Below are 19,900 nucleotides of genomic sequence, written 5' to 3' on the forward strand. Positions count from 1 at the left end.
TAGAGTGGGAAAGGATTAAAACACATGTCAAATTGTTAATACTATTTTTCTTTAGGTAGCTTATTACTCAATTCCTTTAAAATGTATGTGAGGCAGGACAGGAAGTGCAGATAATCTTCCTATTAGGGACAAAAAAATAAAACGAAAAGATGTGCACATACAGTACCTTTCTTACTATAATTTTCCTTTCCTGGTGTATCTTCATGGCAGCAAAAATGGTTTACCCACTCAACATCATATTACTCTCTCCGCACATGCACCCAGAGCCTGTTCTAGGTTTCCATGCTTGTTCTAGGCTTTTCCCCTTGTTGTTGGTCTCCCCCCGTGGATTTAGGCTTCCTCCCTTTATATCACACAGGAGGGAGGCTGGACCCCAGTGGAAAACCCACAAACACATAAGGGAAGGTGGCACAAACATTAACCCCTTCCCTCCCAACCTGGGTGGCCAGGTAGACTGACTAACCAAGAGTAGGCAACCTGACTACAAGTCTACCCCTTTCTTTGAAGGGTATGGTGCCCTGGATAGAAATTGGAAAGTTTTGTGTTCCATGGTGTAGCCGCTAATTAGATTTGGGGCATACCACATCTGATAGCTAGTTGGCTGAAAACTTACTGGTTGAGTCCCCATTTCTTTTTGGAGACAAATAATCCCTTATCTGATTCTGGGATGCACATTTGCAGAAGCAACCAGGTGCTCCCATCATCTTGGATGAGAAAAAGCTGAGTGAACAACAGGAGAGCATGTCCAAACAGGGTAAAATCAGCATGGAAGAGAAAGAGGAGTTCCAAAAAGTAATCAGCATGTCCCTGGGACACCTAGACAGCAATGGAATACTGCTGCAAATAGGAAGGCTTGTTTAAAGCCTGTGTAAGTTCTGCCCCACAGACTAACAGAATGGAGCTCCCTAATATAGCTCATTTTGCACAGAGGAGACATCCTCCAAGGAAAGGCTGAACTTGGGTGGGACAGAAGCAGTAGTTTCTAAATGCTAATCATTTGTTAAAGACAGAAAAAATGATGTTTGATGCCAACCATATCAAATGTATAGATATCCAGCCCTATAAGGCTGAGAGTATGGAGCCGCAACCCATTGTAAGCCTCCATGATGAATCAGGAAAAATATTTCTAGTTGAGTGGGGAGTGTTTACAACTGCTGTCATTTTTAATTTCTGTCTGTTCCTAATGTGGAGATTACCTCCTACTTGCTGCTCTGGTCACAGATATCAGACAGCTTAAAAATGTTTTGGCTGAAGTTGGGCTTTGATGAGTAACATCAGATTCAAAGTTCAAACCGTCTGGAATCCTAGTACGAAGTTTGACTATCCAGTAGACCTTTGACCTCCTCTCAAAGGTGTCCTGACTTTCTCTATAATTTGAACCTGTACTAGTGATAAATCACCTCCATGTGATGAATTAAAGCGCCATGCTACATTAGTGGACTTACAGGTCCTAACGTCATTAAGATGTTCCCGAAAGCGGTCCCTGAGTCTGCGGATTGACCTACCCACATATTGCACCAAACAAGTCCCACAGTTAATGATATAAATAACATACTTTTTGTTGCAATTAAAGAAATTATTAATCATAATTAATCATAATACAATCGCCACTAACTGTGGAGCGTATGGAGTCACCTGGCAACATGTGGGAACAACTCGAACAATCCAGGGAGCCACACATGAAATTCCCCTTGAAATGGATCCAAGTGAGGGAACAGGAGGACACTAAGTTGGGGGTTAAAAAACTGGGTGATAAAGAATCACCCAGAGGCCGTGCTCTTTTAGCTACAATGTTGACACCCTGACATACTTATTAATCACATGTTTAATTTGATCAAACTCTAGATTATATGATAGAACTAACGATGGTCCTTTTCTTTTAGAAAGATCTTTTATTCCTGCATGGATTCCCCTTATATAACAGATCAGCTCTATTTTTTCTGCTAGCTATACAATAAGCTCTGTCCAGGGTCCATCTTGGATAACTTCTGGCCAAGAACCTCTTGAATAATGCAGCAGATTCCCTTTCAAGGTCTAATTGGTCACTACAGATGCGCAAAAGTCTGAGGAGCTGGTCAACTGGAATTGCCTGCTCTGTAAGAGAGAAGTGTTCTGGATAGTCAAATTTTGTACTAGGGTTCCAGATGGCTTGAACTTTGAATGTGATGTTACGCATTAATATGAGTGACCTGGTGTTTACTTGTTTTTGGCCGTCCTTTAGGTTATATGCCTGGAATCTGAATATCCATACCTCCATTAGATGTTCAACTCCATTGAGTCCTATGCATTTTAGGTTTTTATGGTCATATTGAGATTCATTTTCCAAACATTTTGAGGTGTGTTAGTTCCTTAACCACATTGTATAGACTTTACTGTCGGACTAATTATTGTTATATATATTCAGTATACAATTTTTTTAAAGTTTATTTTTTAAAAATATATTTTCTAGTTTTTTACAACGTTTGGATTATTTTATGATATTCTCCGACAGTAATCAGTCTTTTGGAGCCTTTAATCATATTTCCATATACATTATTCTGTACAGTCCTTTGACTGGTATATTTGGGTCATGTGGGATTAAATGTATGTATTCATATTATGTTAGTTATTTGCATTAAGTAGGCGATTTTTTATTAATCCTTATCTCCAGTTTTTTGTTCACATGTGATTTGATATATGTGCATATCGTGAATAGACCTAAATGTTGTTGTTTACTCAGGTTTTGTAATATTAGAAGTACATAGGTTTTTTGGTTACAGCCATGATAGCAATTTGTGCATGTCTAAGGCTGACATCAGTAGGTTTCTGATTTTCATTATTTGTTCATGATTTATCATTATTTGATACTCATATATCATGCACATATGTATAGTTTGATACAACGGTTAGTTGTCATTTTTTGCCATGGCTTTCATGCTTTCATTGGTATGATTGGGGTGGGTGACACTTAAAAAGGCTCTGCTTGACCCAAGATGGCCTCCTGAGTCACATGGTGCAAGAGCATCCAACCAGATTCCCCAGTGACCCAGGAATCCATAGAGGAACTATGCTGCAGGGGAGTGCCACCTACAGTGGAGAAGGTAGACTGCCCCTACCTATGCGCATATGGTGTATTTTTCCTTACGCAAATTTCCAAAGAACACCAGCATTTGCATCAGCGCAAATGCTGGTGTTCTTTGCATGCAGCCAAGCACTTTTATGGTCAGCTGTTATGCATTGGTGGCTCTCTGGGCAAGGGAAGATGCTGGGAGTTTCACATTAGAGCTCCCTTGCACCTGCAAATATCCATGTGCTTGCATGTACCCTTAACGTGGTTAGCAATTTCTTCTTAGATATACTCTTTGACTAGACTGAGTGGGAAACAAATTGTAGTCTGTATAGGGTCTGTAATGGAATGCAATGCATAATGGCAATTTGGTACATTTCTTCTGCTGCATAGACTACTAAGTAAAAATTAGCAGATGGTCACTTAGCAAGCAATGCTGACAGCGTCTGCAATAAAATAACAAAACGGGTAAAGTTAATCACTTAGCTCTTGCTATTTTGTAATGCTAAACAAACTGAGCTGAGAAACTCACTGACAATTTTAAACACTAACAGACAACCATATGAAAATTCAGATATAAATATATGAAACCTCAGATATGCTCTCACTTCCACACATGTACAGTCACCCCCAGTCACACACATGTAATACTACAGTGGCGGCTGGTGAAGTTTTAGGATGGGGGCGCCAGACCTTGCCCATCTTTTTTGACCCCTCCCACTTCTCATAAGCGCCACCCCTTATAGAATCCACCCACTCCGTCCCCTTTATTCCACTTGCTTCCACCCAGTGTCAGAAGTATATAGTTCAGCCTCACAGATCAGGGTATATAGGTCAGCATTACAGATAGGGTATATAGATCAGCATCACAGATAGGGTATATAGATTAGCATCACAGATAGGGTATATAGATCAGCATTAGAGATAGGGTATATAGGTCAGCATCACAGATGGGGTATGTAGAGCAGCATCACAGATAGGGTATATAGATCAGCATCACAGATGGGGTATATAGATCAGCATCACAGATAGGGTATATAGATCAGCATAACAGATAGGGTATATAGATCAGCATCACAGATGGAGTATATAGATCAGCATCGCAGATGGGGTATGTAGATCAGCATCGCAGATAGGGTATATAGATCAGCATCACAAATGGGGTATATAGTTTAGCATCACAGATGGGGTATATAGCTCAGCATCACAGATGGGGTATATAGGTCAGCATCACAGATGGGGTATATAGATCAGTATCACAGATGGGGTATATAGCTCAGCATCACAGATGGGGTATATAGATCAGCATCACAGATGGGGTATATTGATCAGCATCACAGATGGGGTATACTGATCAGCATCACAGATGGGGTATATAGGTCAGCATCACAGATGGGGTATATAGGTCAGCATCACAGATGGGGTATATAGGTCAGCCTCACAGATGGGGTATATAGCTCAGCATTACAGATAGGGTATATAGATCAGCATCACAGATAGGGTATATAGGACTAACAGCACTGCCCAATCCCCCCTCCCCCTGACGCGTGTCTCGTGGCACCAACAGAACCCCCTGTGGCGCATGTCTGGCGGCACTGAAAGCACCCCCCGTGGAAGGTCGGGGCTTTTAACAGGCTGTGGTGTCCTCTCCTCCTGCTGTGTCTCCTTCAGTGCGGGCAGCAGGCAGCAGTGGTGGTGGAGGTGTCCGCTTCTCATGCTTCCTGCGCTATGTGTCTCCTCTTCTGCGAAAGCGATGGGCATCCAATAGGATCGCCTGGCGCTTTGGCCAATCGGGTAATAAGTCTCACTGACCTACTTCCTGATTGGCGGGGAGGCACTGTAGTGTGAAAATAGTGAAAACTCATTCGCTATGGTCACACAATTAGGTGGGATCAGGGCGCACTCTATGTGTCCTGAGCACACCCTTTTTTGAAGCCTATTAAAGCCTCTGGCGCCCATGCACCTACATTGCATGGGCCGCCATTGCTAATACACATTCCCACATATACATATTGACGCAGATTAGGTGTGTATGTGTGAATAAGCATTCATGATCTTTAACATAATCTAATAGCAAAGCTGTAACCAAATCCAGTTAAACCTCAGAGCTGAGTTTTTAAATATGTATGTCTGATCTATAACAATTTAGAGAAATATCATGGGTGATAAGTTGCAAAACACTTAGTACTAAGCATAGGACTATTAACAGTTTTCTGTTACTGAAGATTTAACACCCAAATAGTCTGTCACTACATCTTCCAGCAGAAAGACAGATCAATTTTACTAAGTATGCATAACACTTTAAAACATAACAACAAGCACAACTCCAGTCAAAAAGTAAAATCAAATAAAAGCCCATTAAAAGACACAATAAAAAGGATTTGCTGCACTACTCACCTCTAATCCAGTTCTATACTTATTGTCCACCACTAGATGTCCTCAGTCTTCCAGGTTGAATAAGGGCCAGAATTATTCATCCCACTGCCCCGAGAGGACCTGCCTCCCATCTGTAACTAGACAGTGAAGGAGAGGTAACTTGGCAATAAGCTCATCTCCCTGTCACTCTGCTTTCTCCTTCTATCAGCATGCTCCTTGTCAGCACATAAACTGATTGGCTTCTTGTTTTACTTATCACTCTCTCACTCTGAGCTTTGCTATGGAGGCACTGCAAGAGGCTAGTACCAAGTCAAGATCAGGTACTTACACTGCTTGCATTTAAAAATACATTTTTAGTTTGTGTTTATATTTGCCTGGATTTTAGCTTTAGGCCTCATGCACACTAGTTTATTGTAAACAATGTTTCTCCTGCCAGCTTTAAAAATGCACCTAAGCCACATTTTTAAAAATACGCTTAGACACATTAAAGCACGTTTGGTGTTCGGGCATTTATTTAATTGGCCAGAATTGAAATCCATACTTAAGTGTGTTTAGTCACGATTCGCCATGTTTGGCACTTTTTATGCCCAAAAGCTCCTCTCCTGAACGAGATTAATCTGCATTCAGGAGAGGAGCTTTGTCTGCCTCTAAACACTGCTGCTAATAAACTCCTCTAAAATCCTAGAGGGTTGATTACTAAAGGCAAATAGAGGGGTCATTTACTAAAAGCAAATCCATTGGGGTTTATTTACTAGATCTGGAGAGTGCAACGTTAGTCTCACCTCTGCAGAGAAACCAATCAGCTTCTAACCTCAGCTTGTTCAATTAAGCTTTGGTAATAAAACCTGGAAGCTCATTGGTTCCTATGCAGAAGTGAGACTGATTTTGCACTCTCCAGCTTTAGTAAATAAACCCCATTGGTGCACTGCAAGTGCACCTGGAAGTGCAGTCGTTGTAGATCTGAGGGGAATATCTGGATTGAGGGGAATATCTGAAATGAGGGGAATCTCTGCTGATTTTATCATCTGATCATGTGCAAGCAAAATGTTGTTTTTTATTTTCCTTGCATGTCCCCCTCAGATCTACAGCGACTGCACTTGCAGTGCACTTGGAAGTGCACAGTTGATTTGCCTTTAGTAAATAACCCCCAGACTGTGCACGTTTCAAAGTGCAGTTGCACTGTACAAGAACAGTTGCTCCAGAGCTTAATAAATAGGCAGCAGCTCTGCTGACTTCCATCATCCAATCACATGCAAGCAAAAAATGCTGTTTTATTTTTATTTTTTTTACCTTGCATGTGATTGGGTATTCTTTGCAAAGTGAAGCTTTGCCTCATTTACTAAGCTCTGGAGCAACTGCACAAAAGTGCACAGTCTATTTGCCTTCAGTAAATCAACCCCTGTGAGTGCATAGACACATAAGGGTTGATTTACTACAGTTGCACTCTGCAAGTGTAGTTTAGTAAATGAGCAGAAGCTTTGCTGACTTCCATCATCCAATCATGTGCAAGCAAAAATGTAGTTTTTTTTTATTCTTTGAATATGGTTGGGTGTTCTTTCCAAAGTGAAGTTTACCTAATTTTCTAAGCACTGGAGCAACTGCACTTGCAAAGTGCACAGTCCATTTGCCTTTAGTAAATCAACCCCATAGGCTTGTATTAAGGTGAGTTCAGGGGCTTAGGCAAAACAACTACAAAATCCCCAAAAATGTCAGTTTAGGAGCAGCAGTGTGTAAACGCACTCACAAAGTTAGGCTGGCCATACATTATAACATTTTCTTATTCAATTTTCCTTTAGATTTACCAAAACCATATAATATGAGGTCAAACCTAAACACTTTCAATGTGTATACAGTCAGGCAGGCCCTTGCACTACATAGTTGAAGGTAAATCTAATGAAAATCGAATAAGAAAATTATATAATGTATGGCCAGCCTAATGCTGCGTACACATGGCCGGACTTTGCGTCAGAAAAGGTCTGACGGAAGCATTCCATCAGATATTCCGATCGTGTGTGGGCTTCATCGGACTTTTTCTTTCTAAAATTCTGACAGACCTAGAAATAGAACGTGTTTCAAATCTGTCCGACAGACTCAATTCCTATCAGGAAAACCGTTCGTCTGTATGCTATTCCGACAGACCAAAAACGAGGCAAGGGCAGCTATTGGCTACTGGCTATTGAACTTCCTTTTTCTAGTCCCGTCGTACATAATCGCGTTTTCAATGATCGGACTTTGGTGTGATCGTGTGTAGGCAAGTCCGTTTCAACGGAACTCCATTGGAAAAACCATCAGAGTTTATTTTGACGGAAAAAACGTTTGTGTGTACGCGGCATAAGTCATATTCCTGCATCTAATATGGACATATTTGAAGTATATAATACAAGATCCCTGACATTTCTACACTTTTAAGATTTAAATACTGGAATGACACTATCCCAGTCTAGCTACTTTGATATTAGGGCAGTTATAGGGTTTTATAATATCAAAATGATTTAGATGAGCTTTCAATTTTCAGCTGTTCCTGAAGAAATATAAGACATGCATGGCATGAAACACCCATCTGTATTACAATATAGAGAGATCTCCAGAGTAGTCCAAATTTCATTTAAAGTGTCATATGTCTAAACCCAAGAACAACAATGTCATATCCTTCGATGTGGTATTAGTTTTCTTTTTTGCTGGTATTTTTTAGATAGATGAATAGATGAATACCTATTGGTTTTGTGTTATTCTTTTTTTTTTTTTTTCCTTGTCAAAAGAAGTTTATTGAGTATACAATGTTATAAAGATACATAAAGTAAGTTTACAAGGATCTATAAAGTAAGCTCATTGTTTAACAGTAGGGTTTATATAGGTAAATATCATGAAATTTCAAATATTAAACATTGGGTTCACGTAAACCTAAATTAAAGATATATATCATTTCCTTAGTTACTTTTGTAGGTATTTAAATGATTTATACCTACTATACATATTGTTTACAAGTAGAGTGTATATAGGTCAAATAAATTCTGATAATGAGCTTTAATCGTAAGGTGGAGAAAAGGAAAGAGAAAGAAGAAAAAAGGTTGAAAGGTAGAGCTATGGTCCACAAGGTTGTCCCGCTCGTCAGTTTATTATTCTTTTTAGTTCTCTTTGAAGCCTTAGAATGGGTGTCTCTGTAAGTCATTTAATCTGTTACCATGGCAACAGGACAGAGTCATTGAAGTTTGACAGGAACTGTTGTTTTATCCAAGGATGCCAAAGTTTTTCAAATTTTGGAATTTGATTTTGATCGATGGCTACCATCTTAGCATGGGACATTGTATTATTCATTCTGTGAATTGTTTCTGCTAGTACCAATGTAGGAGATTTCCATGCCTTGGCCACTGTTTGTTTTGCAGCCGTTATTAGTTGGATCATAAGTTTGAATTGAGAGAGTGTTAACCATTCCGGTTTTAGATTAAGTAAAGTTAAATATGGATCTGGTTGTATTATTTTTTTAAATATTTTAGATGCAATCACGAAGACTTCCTTCCAGAAGGTTTGGATTACTGGGCACGTCCACCATATGTGTAAATATGTGCCTATTTCTGGGCATCCTCGAAAACAAAGAGCTGAGGTATTAGGTGAATATTTTGCCACTCTAGCGGGTACAAGGTACCAGCGAGTTAGGACTTTATAATTTGTCTCCAGTGCTAAGATGTTGGGTGAAGATGACTTAGATGTGAGCCATATGTTAGACCAGTCCGTGTCTTCTAAAGTTCGTCCCAGGTCCTCCTCCCACCTCTGAACGTAAGAGGGTCTATTAAGATTTGCTACTCCATATAATTGATTATAAAGTGATGAAATTGTACCTTTAGCAAATGGATCATTTGTACAGATTGATTCAAAAATGGATAATTGGGATAATGGTGTATCCCCCTTTAGGAATGGTGTATAGAAATTTTTGATCTGGAGATATCTAAATATCTCAGAGTTTGGTAGATCATATTTTTCTCTAAGCGATGGGAATGAAAGGAATGATTTAGATGCTATGAAGTCATTTAGTGTCTGAATGCCTGATGTTGTCCAAGCTTTAAAAGAATTTGGGTAGATCCATGCCGGATAAAAGCCGGATTTCTGATAAAAGAAAGGAGAGGATTGTGTGGAGATTGTAACTGATATTTGGTTTTTAGTTTATCCCAGAGAGATAAGAAGTGTTTAGTTATGGGATTATGAATTTTAAAGCGGTCTTTAGGATCAAGCCATAATAAATTTGATATTAATAGAGGGTCATTTTCTGAAGCCTCTATAAATACCCATAATGGGATTTCCTGTTTTGCATGGTATTTGGACAGACTGGCCAAATGTGCTGCTCTGTAGTAGTTAGTAAAATTAGGGTATCCCAGGCCTCCTTTATTTTTGGGAAGATGTAGTGTGTGTATAGGTATACGTGGTTTAGAAGAGCCCCATATAAACGAAGTTGCTCTTTTTTGTACTATTCTCAAAAAATAGGAAGGAATTGGAATAGGGAGGACTCTGAATAGATAAAGCAATTTGGGTAGAATAGTCATTTTGATTGCATTAATCTTCCCTATCCAGGATAAAGGAAGTTGCGACCATTGTTTTATTAGATTTGTGATCTGTCTTAATACAGGAGGATAATTGGTTGAGAATAAGTCAGAATGAGATGCTGTTAAATGAATTCCAAGATATGGGATTGATTTTTCTGCCCATGTGAATGGGAGTGCAGCCCTAGCCGGGATCAATTCCATGTTTGTGAGTGAAATATTAAGCACTAGGCATTTCTTAGGATTAATCATAAGGCCGGATAGGGCTGCAAATCCATCAAGAGCTGGTATTAAGTTAGGACCAGAGACCTGTGGTGATGATAGAAAAAGTAATATATCGTCTGCAAATATACATAATTTGTGTGTAATACCTCCTACTTCAATGCCAGTTATAGTTTGGTTTGTTCTGATGTATTGGGCCATGGGTTCGAGTATAAGGGCAAATAATAAGGGAGATAATGGGCAACCCTGTCGGGTACCTCTTTCGATATTAAAGGCTTCAGATTTGTATCCAGCATATTTTATATAGGCTTTGGGTTTATTATATAATGCTTTGATCCATGTTAAAAAGTGGGGTCCAAAACCCCATTTTTGTAATGAATATTGCATATATTGCCAGGATACTGTGTCAAATGCCCTCTTAATATCGAGAGATAGAAAACATAAAGGGATTTTCCGTTTTTTAGCAATATGTGCCAATAACACTGCCCTGCGTATATTATCGCCTGCCTGTCTATTTGGCATGAAGCCTACTTGATCTCTATGTATTAATTTTCCTATAATGCTATTGAGGCGTTTTGCTATTATTTTTGCTAATAATTTAATATCGAGGTTTAACAGAGAGATAGGCCGATAATTCACACAGGAAGTATCATCAGAAAGGGGTTTTGGGATCATACAAACAATTGCCATTAGTGTTTCTTGCCGAAAAGAATGTCCATCTAGAAGTTTGTTAAAAGTTTCAGTGAGAATGGGAGAGAGTATTTCTGAGAATGTTTTATAGTATAAAGCCGAGTAGCCGTCTGGGCCTGGTCTTTTGTTAAGTTTTAGGTCTTTTATGGCGTTAGCAACTTCATCTATAGTTATAGGCTCATCCAAACTGCTTTTTTGATTCTGAGATAACTCAGGTAAGGTTATTTTTGAGAAGAAGGATTCAGCCTCTGTAGGATTAAATTCATTGTTTGTCTTGTATAAAGTTGTGAGATGTGAGTGAAATTTATGGACTATTTTAACTGGATTACAAGTGTAAACATTTTTTGATAATTTCAAACGTATTGGTTTGAAAGATTTGTTAGTTGAATTTAATGCCCGAGCCAAATATGTACCTGGTTTGTTTGTATTCATGTAGAAATTGTGTTTGGAGCGTTTGAGGGATTTATCAACTGACTCAGTGAGAAATAGATCGTATTCCAATCTAGATTTTTCCAGATGAGATTTTGTACTCTGAGATGGATTATCTTGAAATGATATGTAGGCTGCATTTAAATTGAGTTCTAGTTTTTTTGCTAGATTTTTGCGTTCCCGTTTAAATAGTGCCATTTGTCTTTGTATTGTACCACGCAAGACAGGCTTATGAGCTTCCCACAGTGTTATTGGGGAGATGTCTGTTGTATTATTAATTGATATGTATTCCTTTAAAGCTTGTTTAATGGCCATCTGATGTAGTGGGTGTTTGAGCATTATGTCCGGTAAGTACCACGTTGGGTCATGCGCTTTTGGTATGGCTGAGGCTATAGTAGTGTATACTGCATTATGGTCAGACCACGGAATCGGAATTATATCTGATGCAATAATTTCTGGTATCATTCCTATTGTTAGAAAAATATGATCTATTCTGGTGAAGGTTTGATGAGGGTGCGAGAAATAAGTGAATTTCTTTTTCATTGGGTTACTTTCTCTCCACGAATCTACCAGATTGTATTTGGAAAGAAGTTGAGAAAAAGGTAATCTAGAGGTTATTTTGGATGGTGTAAAAGGTGATTTATCTAGAAATGGGAGGAGGACCTGGTTCGAATTCCCACACATTATCACTGTTCCTATTTTGTGTGTATTAATTACTTGCAATATATGTGAGAGGAATGGTGTAGGTTGTTTGTTAGGAGCGTAGTAGGAAATCACCGTGATTGCTGTATCCATTATATAACCCATGAGTATCAGGTATCTACCTTCTGGGTCTTTAATTTCTGATGATAAGGTGAATGGTGTGGATCGGTGAAATGCAATTAGAGTTCCCCTTTGCTTGGTACAGGCAGAAGCCGTGTAAATTTGTTGATAAAAAGGAGAAATATATTTTGGAGTAGAATCTTTGGTGAAGTGTGTTTCTTGGAGGCATACTATGTGAGCCTTTTTGTTATGGAAAGTACGGAAGGCTTTGGTCCTTTTTTGAGGGACATTTATTCCCTGAACATTCAGGGAAAGTATATTCAGTGGTGCCATGGCAATAGATCAAATAGTTTTGACTTACTTTTTGTTATACAGAGCTGACTGCGCAGATCAACCTGTGTGGACTGAAGAGATGAATAGATAGAAAAGAAACCAGTGAATTCTGGAGTAAAGAGTAAACAAAAAACATATGAGATTAGATGATACATTGTATAAATTATTTTTTGCAAGTAATCACAATTTACCCGTGAAAGAGAATAAATATCTCTCTCAGGGGAATAAGTGCCTTCGTCACACTCCCACATAATATGGTTGGGAGAATGAGGAGGGCTAATGGGGGTACACGGATCTTCCGCTTACAGGAGAGAAGTGCTATGTCAAAAGACATCAAAATGATGTTTCATTAATTGGAGTGCAGAATATAGTTTTTGTTGAAATTATTTATTCCAGGGTGGTTGTATATGGTTAGCCTTGCCCTAGGCTAAATAATTCAGTTAGAAAGGTACTGTTAATAACTTTGGTATTGATGAAGATAGTTTGAATTATTTTGGGATTTTAACCCTTTTAGAGTAAACAATTACATATTTTATTCATATGTAACTGTTTAGATATGTTAACTCATAAAATTGAGGTTGTATTGCTTCAGATTAGAATAAACAAAAACATAATTCTAGGAACTAGTTAGGTAATAATATATTTGTTTTAAGAAAAGAAAGAAAAAGCTTCCATTACTTCTGGATTATTGAACATATTTGTCCTAAAAAGTAATAAATCTATTGTTATTACCTGATAATATATAACTGAACAAGAATTTCCTTATTTCACTTATATATTCTAAGGCTATATGAATCAGAAGTAATAAGAAATATAACTGGAATGTAACATGATCCCACACAGTGTGTGACTATCAGAATGCAGTTACATTCAGTTATAAATACAGGTTTTTTATAGAGAACCATCTCTTAGTATAATAAATGAAGAGATATCAGGAATTAGGATGTCAGTCCATTGAATCTTCTTGGTCCATGGATGATGTGGCATAACGGCCTCTTTTGTGAGAATGATGATTCCCATTTTGTTCTGAAATTTTCTGGGTGCTGCCTGAAGGTGAAGATGATGCCATTCTTCTGCGTGTGGGAGTGTTGCTGCTTGTGGGTTCTGTCAGATTTAATTTTAAAAGGGTTTGTTGTAGTTCATCTGCTGATCTGCTTCTGTAAATTGTACCTTGGTAGTTAAATCTGACTGAAAAGGGGAAGCCCCATTGATACATAATGTTGTGGCGTTGCAGTTCCATTAGTTGGGGTTTCATGGATCGTCTTTTAGTAATAGTAAGTTGGGATAGGTCAGCAAAAATTTGATAATTGTGTCCTTGAAAATTAAGTTCCTTTTTTTCTCTTGCAGCAATTAGTATTTGTTCTTTCGTTCTGTAATAATGAAATTTTGTGATTATATCACGTGGGGGTCCATCTTTCTTTTTGGCTGTGAGGGCTCTGTGTACTCTGTCCAGTTCTAAACGTTCAATAGGGATATCTGGCTTTAGTTCTTGTAATAGAGCAGTAATAGTAGATTGCAGGTCTGTCACAGTTTCAGGTATTCCCCTTATGCGCAAGTTTGAACGTCTGGCTTTATTTTCGTAATCTTCGAGCTTAGTTTGAAGTATTAAATTCTCTTTTTTTAATTGTTCCAATTCTGTTATATTTTCTTGGGTTGTAATTTCAATTAAATCCATTTTTATTTCTAAGGCTGCGGTGCGGTTTCCCAGCTCTCTTATTTCTTTGGTTAGGCTTTTTGTTATTTGGTCTGAGGTTTGTTTTAAAGCCTTATGAAGCATCTTTTCAAATTGTAATAATATTACTGGGGATGCTGAGGAGGCTTGTGGAGAAGTTTGTGAGAGGATTTGTTCTGTATCTGACTCAAATGGAGAGTCTTGCTGTGACATTTTCTGTCTGTGAGAGCGCCCTGATGCTGTATCTTGTGAGGTGACTGGAGCTGCTTCAGCTGCAGTGAGTGCCTGTGAGCTCTTTGTGAGGTGATTTTTATTTCTGCCACGGTTTCCTCCCAGTAGCATATTTCCTGCCCAAACTTTCACAGTTTGTTCCCTGGGGCAAAAAGGTTCAAATGGATACCTTTTGAGCCTGCAGGCTCCGCTTTGTCCTTCTCTTCTCTCCTCAGCGGTGTCGGTTTTGTGTTATTCTATCTTGCGTTCTGCACACTGAACTGAAATATCAAACAATCTTTTCGGCCTTCCCAACTGTCTTTTGTTACAGGACACCTCTTCTTGAAGTAGTAGAGATGAGGAAAAGGGGATGTTTGTAGTCCAAATCAGGAGTGCAGTCTATGTTGGCAATGCTGTTCCTCTGTAGATGCAGCATGGTAAGTGTTTTCTCCCTAGGACAGGAAGCAGGGATGCAGTGGATGGGGATTGATAGCAGCAGAGGAGGAGGGTTCTAGAGACTAGGGCCGGGGTTGCGGCGGTGCAGGGGTGACTTTGTGGGGCTTGAACTGGCACTGGTGTAGTAAGAGCTAAGAGCTTTAATTTAGCATAACATGGCGGAATAACAAACATGGCCATAAGCTAAGGGGTTTTTCACCGTCAGGGCGACAAGGATGTGGAACTCTGTTCCACATTTGGTGGTGTCGGCAGTAAGTATCGATATTTTTAAAGCGCCATGCTGGGCGCTCGCAGGTCGCTCAGCTGTGTTAAAAAGGCAAATGAATATTCACTTTCCTAACATTAAACCACCTCTCCACCAATCAGGTGCTCGGAATTGTTACCTATCATCTGACTGGCTGAAACGACAGGTGCCGCCATTGGACACTAGGGATGAGCTTCGTGTTCGAGTCGAACCCATGTTCGACTCGAACATCGGCTGTTCGATCGTTCGCCGAATTGCGAACGTTATGGGCCGTTCGCGCTAAATTCGTGTGGCGCGTCACGGCCCATAATTCACTGCGGCATCGCGGTGCATTGCTGGCTGATGATTGGCCAAGCATGCACTATGACCCGCATGCTTGGCCAATCACAGCGCCGTCAGTAGAGAGAGCTGTAATTGGCCAAAGCCAGGGTGGCTTTGGCCAATTATGGCTCAGGGGATTTAGTACACACCCCACACTATATAAGGCCGCCTGCACGGCGGCCCTGTGTAGTGTGTGTTCCGGTGTGCTGAGAGATAGAGATAGAGAGAGAGAGAGAGACAGTGTCATTTGATTTGAGTTAGATAGATTAGGCAGAACAGTCAGTCAGTTAGCTGCACTTACAGTGTATTGTGTATATATATGCATCCCAGGTGTTGCATATATATATATACACTGTATTCAGTTTAGCTAGATCCGTTCCTGTTATCTTCTATCTAGACTATTTACATTTAATGCAGTGCGTCCTGCTCACAGTGTTCAGCTAGATCCGTTCCTGCAATTTACATTTAGTGCAGTGCGTCCTGCTCACAGTGTTCAGCTAGATCCGTTCCTGCTATTTACATTTAGTGCAGTGCGTCCTGCTCACAGTGTTCAGCTAGATCCGTTCCTGTTATTTACATTTAGTGCAGTGCGTCCTGCTCACAGTGTTCAGCTAGATCCGTTCCTGCTATTTACATTTAGTGCAGTGCGTCCTGCTCACAGTGTTCAGCTAGATCTGTTCCTGCTATTTACATTTAGTGCAGTGCGTCCTGCTCACAGTGTTCAGCTAGATCCGTTCCTGCTATTTACATTTAGTGCAGTGCGTCCTGCTCACAGTGTTCAGCTAGATCCGTTCCTGTTATCTTCTAGACTATTTACATTTAGTGCAGTGCGTCCTGCTCACAGTGTTCAGCTAGATCCGTTCCTGTTAAATTCCTACTGACAGGCAGGCTTGTCTGGTTACAGTATATAAAGCTACCTGAAGAAAATTACAGGTGTTCTATTTGATCCTATTAGTACCACGGTCAGGCAGCTAGACTATTTACATTTAGTACAGTGCGTCCTGCTCACAGTGTTCAGCTAGATCCGTTCCTGTTATCTTCCTACTGACAGGCAGGCTTGTCTGGTTACAGTATATAAAGCTACCTGAAGAAAATTACAGGTGTTCTATTTGATCCTATTAGTACCACGGTCAGGCAGCTAGACTATTTACATTTAGTACAGTGCGTCCTGCTCACAGTGTACAGCTAGATCCGTTCCTGTTATCTTCCTACTGACAGGCAGGCTTGTCTGGTTACAGTATATAAAGCTACCTGAAGAAAATTACAGGTGTTCTATTTGATCCTATTAGTACCACGGTCAGGCAGCTAGACTATTTACATTTAGTACAGTGCGTCCTGCTCACAGTGTACAGCTAGATCCGTTCCTGTTATCTTCCTACTGACAGGCAGGCTTGTCTGGTTACAGTATATAAAGCTACCTGAAGAAAATTACAGGTGTTCTATTTGATCCTATTAGTACCACGGTCAGGCAGCTAGACTATTTACATTTAGTACAGTGCGTCCTGCTCACAGTGTTCAGCTAGATCTGTTCCTGTTATCTTCCTACTGACAGGCAGGCTTGTCTGGTTACAGTATATAAAGCTACCTGAAGAAAATTACAGGTGTTCTATTTGATCCTATTAGTACCACGGTCAGGCAGCTAGACTATTTACATTTAGTACAGTGCGTCCTGCTCACAGTGTTCAGCTAGATCCGTTCCTGTTATCTTCCTACTGACAGGCAGGCTTGTCTGGTTACAGTATATAAAGCTACCTGAAGAAAATTACAGGTGTTCTATTTGATCTTATTAGTACCACGGTCAGGCAGCTAGACTATTTACATTTAGTACAGTGCGTCCTGCTCACAGTGTTCAGCTAGATCCGTTCCTGTTATCTTCCTACTGACAGGCAGGCTTGTCTGGTTACAGTATATAAAGCTACCTGAAGAAAATTACAGGTGTTCTATTTGATCCTATTAGTACCACGGTCAGGCAGCTAGACTATTTACATTTAGTACAGTGCGTCCTGCTCACAGTGTTCAGCTAGATCCGTTCCTGTTATCTTCCTACTGACAGGCAGGCTTGTCTGGTTACAGTATATAAAGCTACTTGAAGAAAATTACAGGTGTTCTATCCCAGCTTAGTGCAGCTACAGGCCATTAGTATGTCTGGAAGGCCAAGAAGGAGAGGCAGACAGTCACAAGCCAATAAGAGAGGGCAAGCAGGCTCTGTGTCTAGTGCTGGTCGTGGAGACGGTGCATCCTCATCAGCACGTGGCCATGGGACACGCTTGGCCTTTTTTTCGGCAGCTGGCCGTGTTGAGCCGCAACATGCGGAAGACTTGGTCGAGTGGATGACCAAGCCGTCCTCATCCTCCTCATCCTCTCTCACCCATGCCCAGGGTGCTTTGTCTGGCAAAGCAGCGGCCTCTTCCCTCAGCTCAATGTCATCAGTGACTCCTTCCCTAGCTCCACCATGTCCTCATGAGGATTCCCTCGAACTGTTTGACCACAGTGTTGGGTACATGCTCCAGGAGGATGCCCAGCGTTTGGAAGGCTCTGATGACGATACTGAGCTCGATGAAGGCAGTAACATGAGCACGGACAGAGGGGGTGCCCAAGAAGGACAGCAATCTGGCAGTCATGCTCCCCCTGCTGCAGCATACTGCCAGGTTTGCTCCAGTGATGAGGAGGGAGGGGATGATGAGGTCACTGACTCAACGTGGGTGCCTGATAGGAGAGAGGAGGAGGAGGAGGAGGAGGAGGAGGAGGAGGCGGCGGCACATCACCAACGAGGCAGGATGCCCTCCAGGGGCCAGCCTAAGGGCAGCACATTGACTGCATCACACCCCAAAGCTCCACATGTGCAGGGCGCTGCAGTCGCTGCGCGTTATTCAAAAAGTTCTTTGGTGTGGGCCTTTTTTGAGACGAGTGCATCAGATCGCACCGCTGCTATTTGCAACATATGTCTCAAGCGTATCTTGCGTGGCCAAAACATCTCCCGCTTGGGTACCACATGCTTGACCAGACATATGTTGACCTGCCATGCAGTTCGTTGGCAAGCGTATCTAAAAGACCCACACCAAAGAACAAAGAGGATCTCTCCTTGCTCCTCATCAGCTGAGATTTCCAACCCCACTAGACCTTCAGTCCTCTCTGAGACCTGCAGTGAGAGGAATGAAGGTGTAGAATTAGGTGTGTCACAGCCAAGTACTTGTGGGCAATCTGCTTTTGGTACACCGACGTCAGATTGTACCAGGCAAATTTCCCTGCCCCAGCTGCTGCACCGCCGAAAGAAGTTTGCTCCCAGCCATCCACATGCCCAGCGGTTGAATGCTAGCTTGGCAAAATTGCTAGCACTTCAACTGCTGCCTTTTCAGTTGGTAGACTCTGCCCCCTTCCGTGAGTTTGTGGAATGTGCGGTTCCTCAGTGGCAGGTACCCAAACGCCACTTTTTCTCACGGAAGGCGATTCCGGCTCTCTACCGGCATGTGGAAGGCAATGTCCATGCCTCGCTGGACAGGGCGGCCAGCGGTAAGGTGCATATTACCGCTGACTCATGGTCCAGCAGGCATGGACAGGGACGTTACCTAAGTTTCACGGCGCATTGGGTGACTCTGCTGGCAGCTGGGAAGGATGCAGGACAAGGTGCAGTAGTGTTGGAGGTTGTTCCGCCACCACGCCTCCAAAATGCTGATTGTGACACACCTCTCTCCTCCACCCCCTCCTCTTCTTCTTCCTCCATGGCCTCTTCCTCGGAACCAGCGGTGCTCCGTAGTCGTTCAAGGGGCTACGCAAGTACGCAGGCCAAAAGATGCCATGCGGTGCTTGAGCTGGTGTGCTTGGGGGACAGGAGCCACACTGGGCCAGAGGTTTTGTCAGCTCTGCAGGGGCAGGTTCAGAGGTGGTTGACGCCACGCCAACTTAAGGCAGGAATGGTGGTTTGCGACAATGGCACCAACCTCCTCTCTGCCCTCCGACAGGGACAAATGACCCATGTGCCCTGTTTGGCTCACGTCCTTAACTTGGTGGTGCAGCGGTTCTTGGGCAGGTACCCGGGCTTACAGGATGTCCTGAGGCAGGCCAGGAAAGTCTGTGTGCATTTCCGCCGGTCATATAATGCCAGTGCTCGGCTGACGGACCTCCAAAAGGAGTTTAACCTGCCCAAGAACCGCCTAATCTGTGACATGCCCACCAGGTGGAACTCAACGTTGGCCATGCTGCAGCGGCTGCACACGCAGCAGAGGGCCATCAATGAGTACCTGTGCGACTATGGCACCAGGACAGGGTCAGGGGAGCTTGGTTTTTTTTCCCCACGCCAGTGGGCCATGATCAGGGATGCATGCACTGTCCTGTCACCATTCGAGGAGGCCACGAGGATGGTGAGCAGTGACAGTGCATGCATCAGTGACACTGTCCCCCTTGTCCACCTGTTGGAGCACACGCTGCGTGGAATAATGGACAGGGCACTTGAGGCAGAACAGAGGCAGGAAGAGGAGGACTTCCTTAGCTCTCAAGGCCCCCTTTATCCAGACAGTGTTCCTGCGTGCCCGCCGATCACACAGGAAGAGGACGAGGAGGAAGAGGAGGAGGAGGAAGATTGTGTCAGTATGGAGGTGGAGCCTGGCACT

This window comes from Aquarana catesbeiana, linkage group LG02 (assembly GCF_042186555.1).
Source record: "Aquarana catesbeiana isolate 2022-GZ linkage group LG02, ASM4218655v1, whole genome shotgun sequence".
In the NCBI taxonomy this organism is placed as follows: domain Eukaryota; kingdom Metazoa; phylum Chordata; class Amphibia; order Anura; family Ranidae; genus Aquarana; species Aquarana catesbeiana.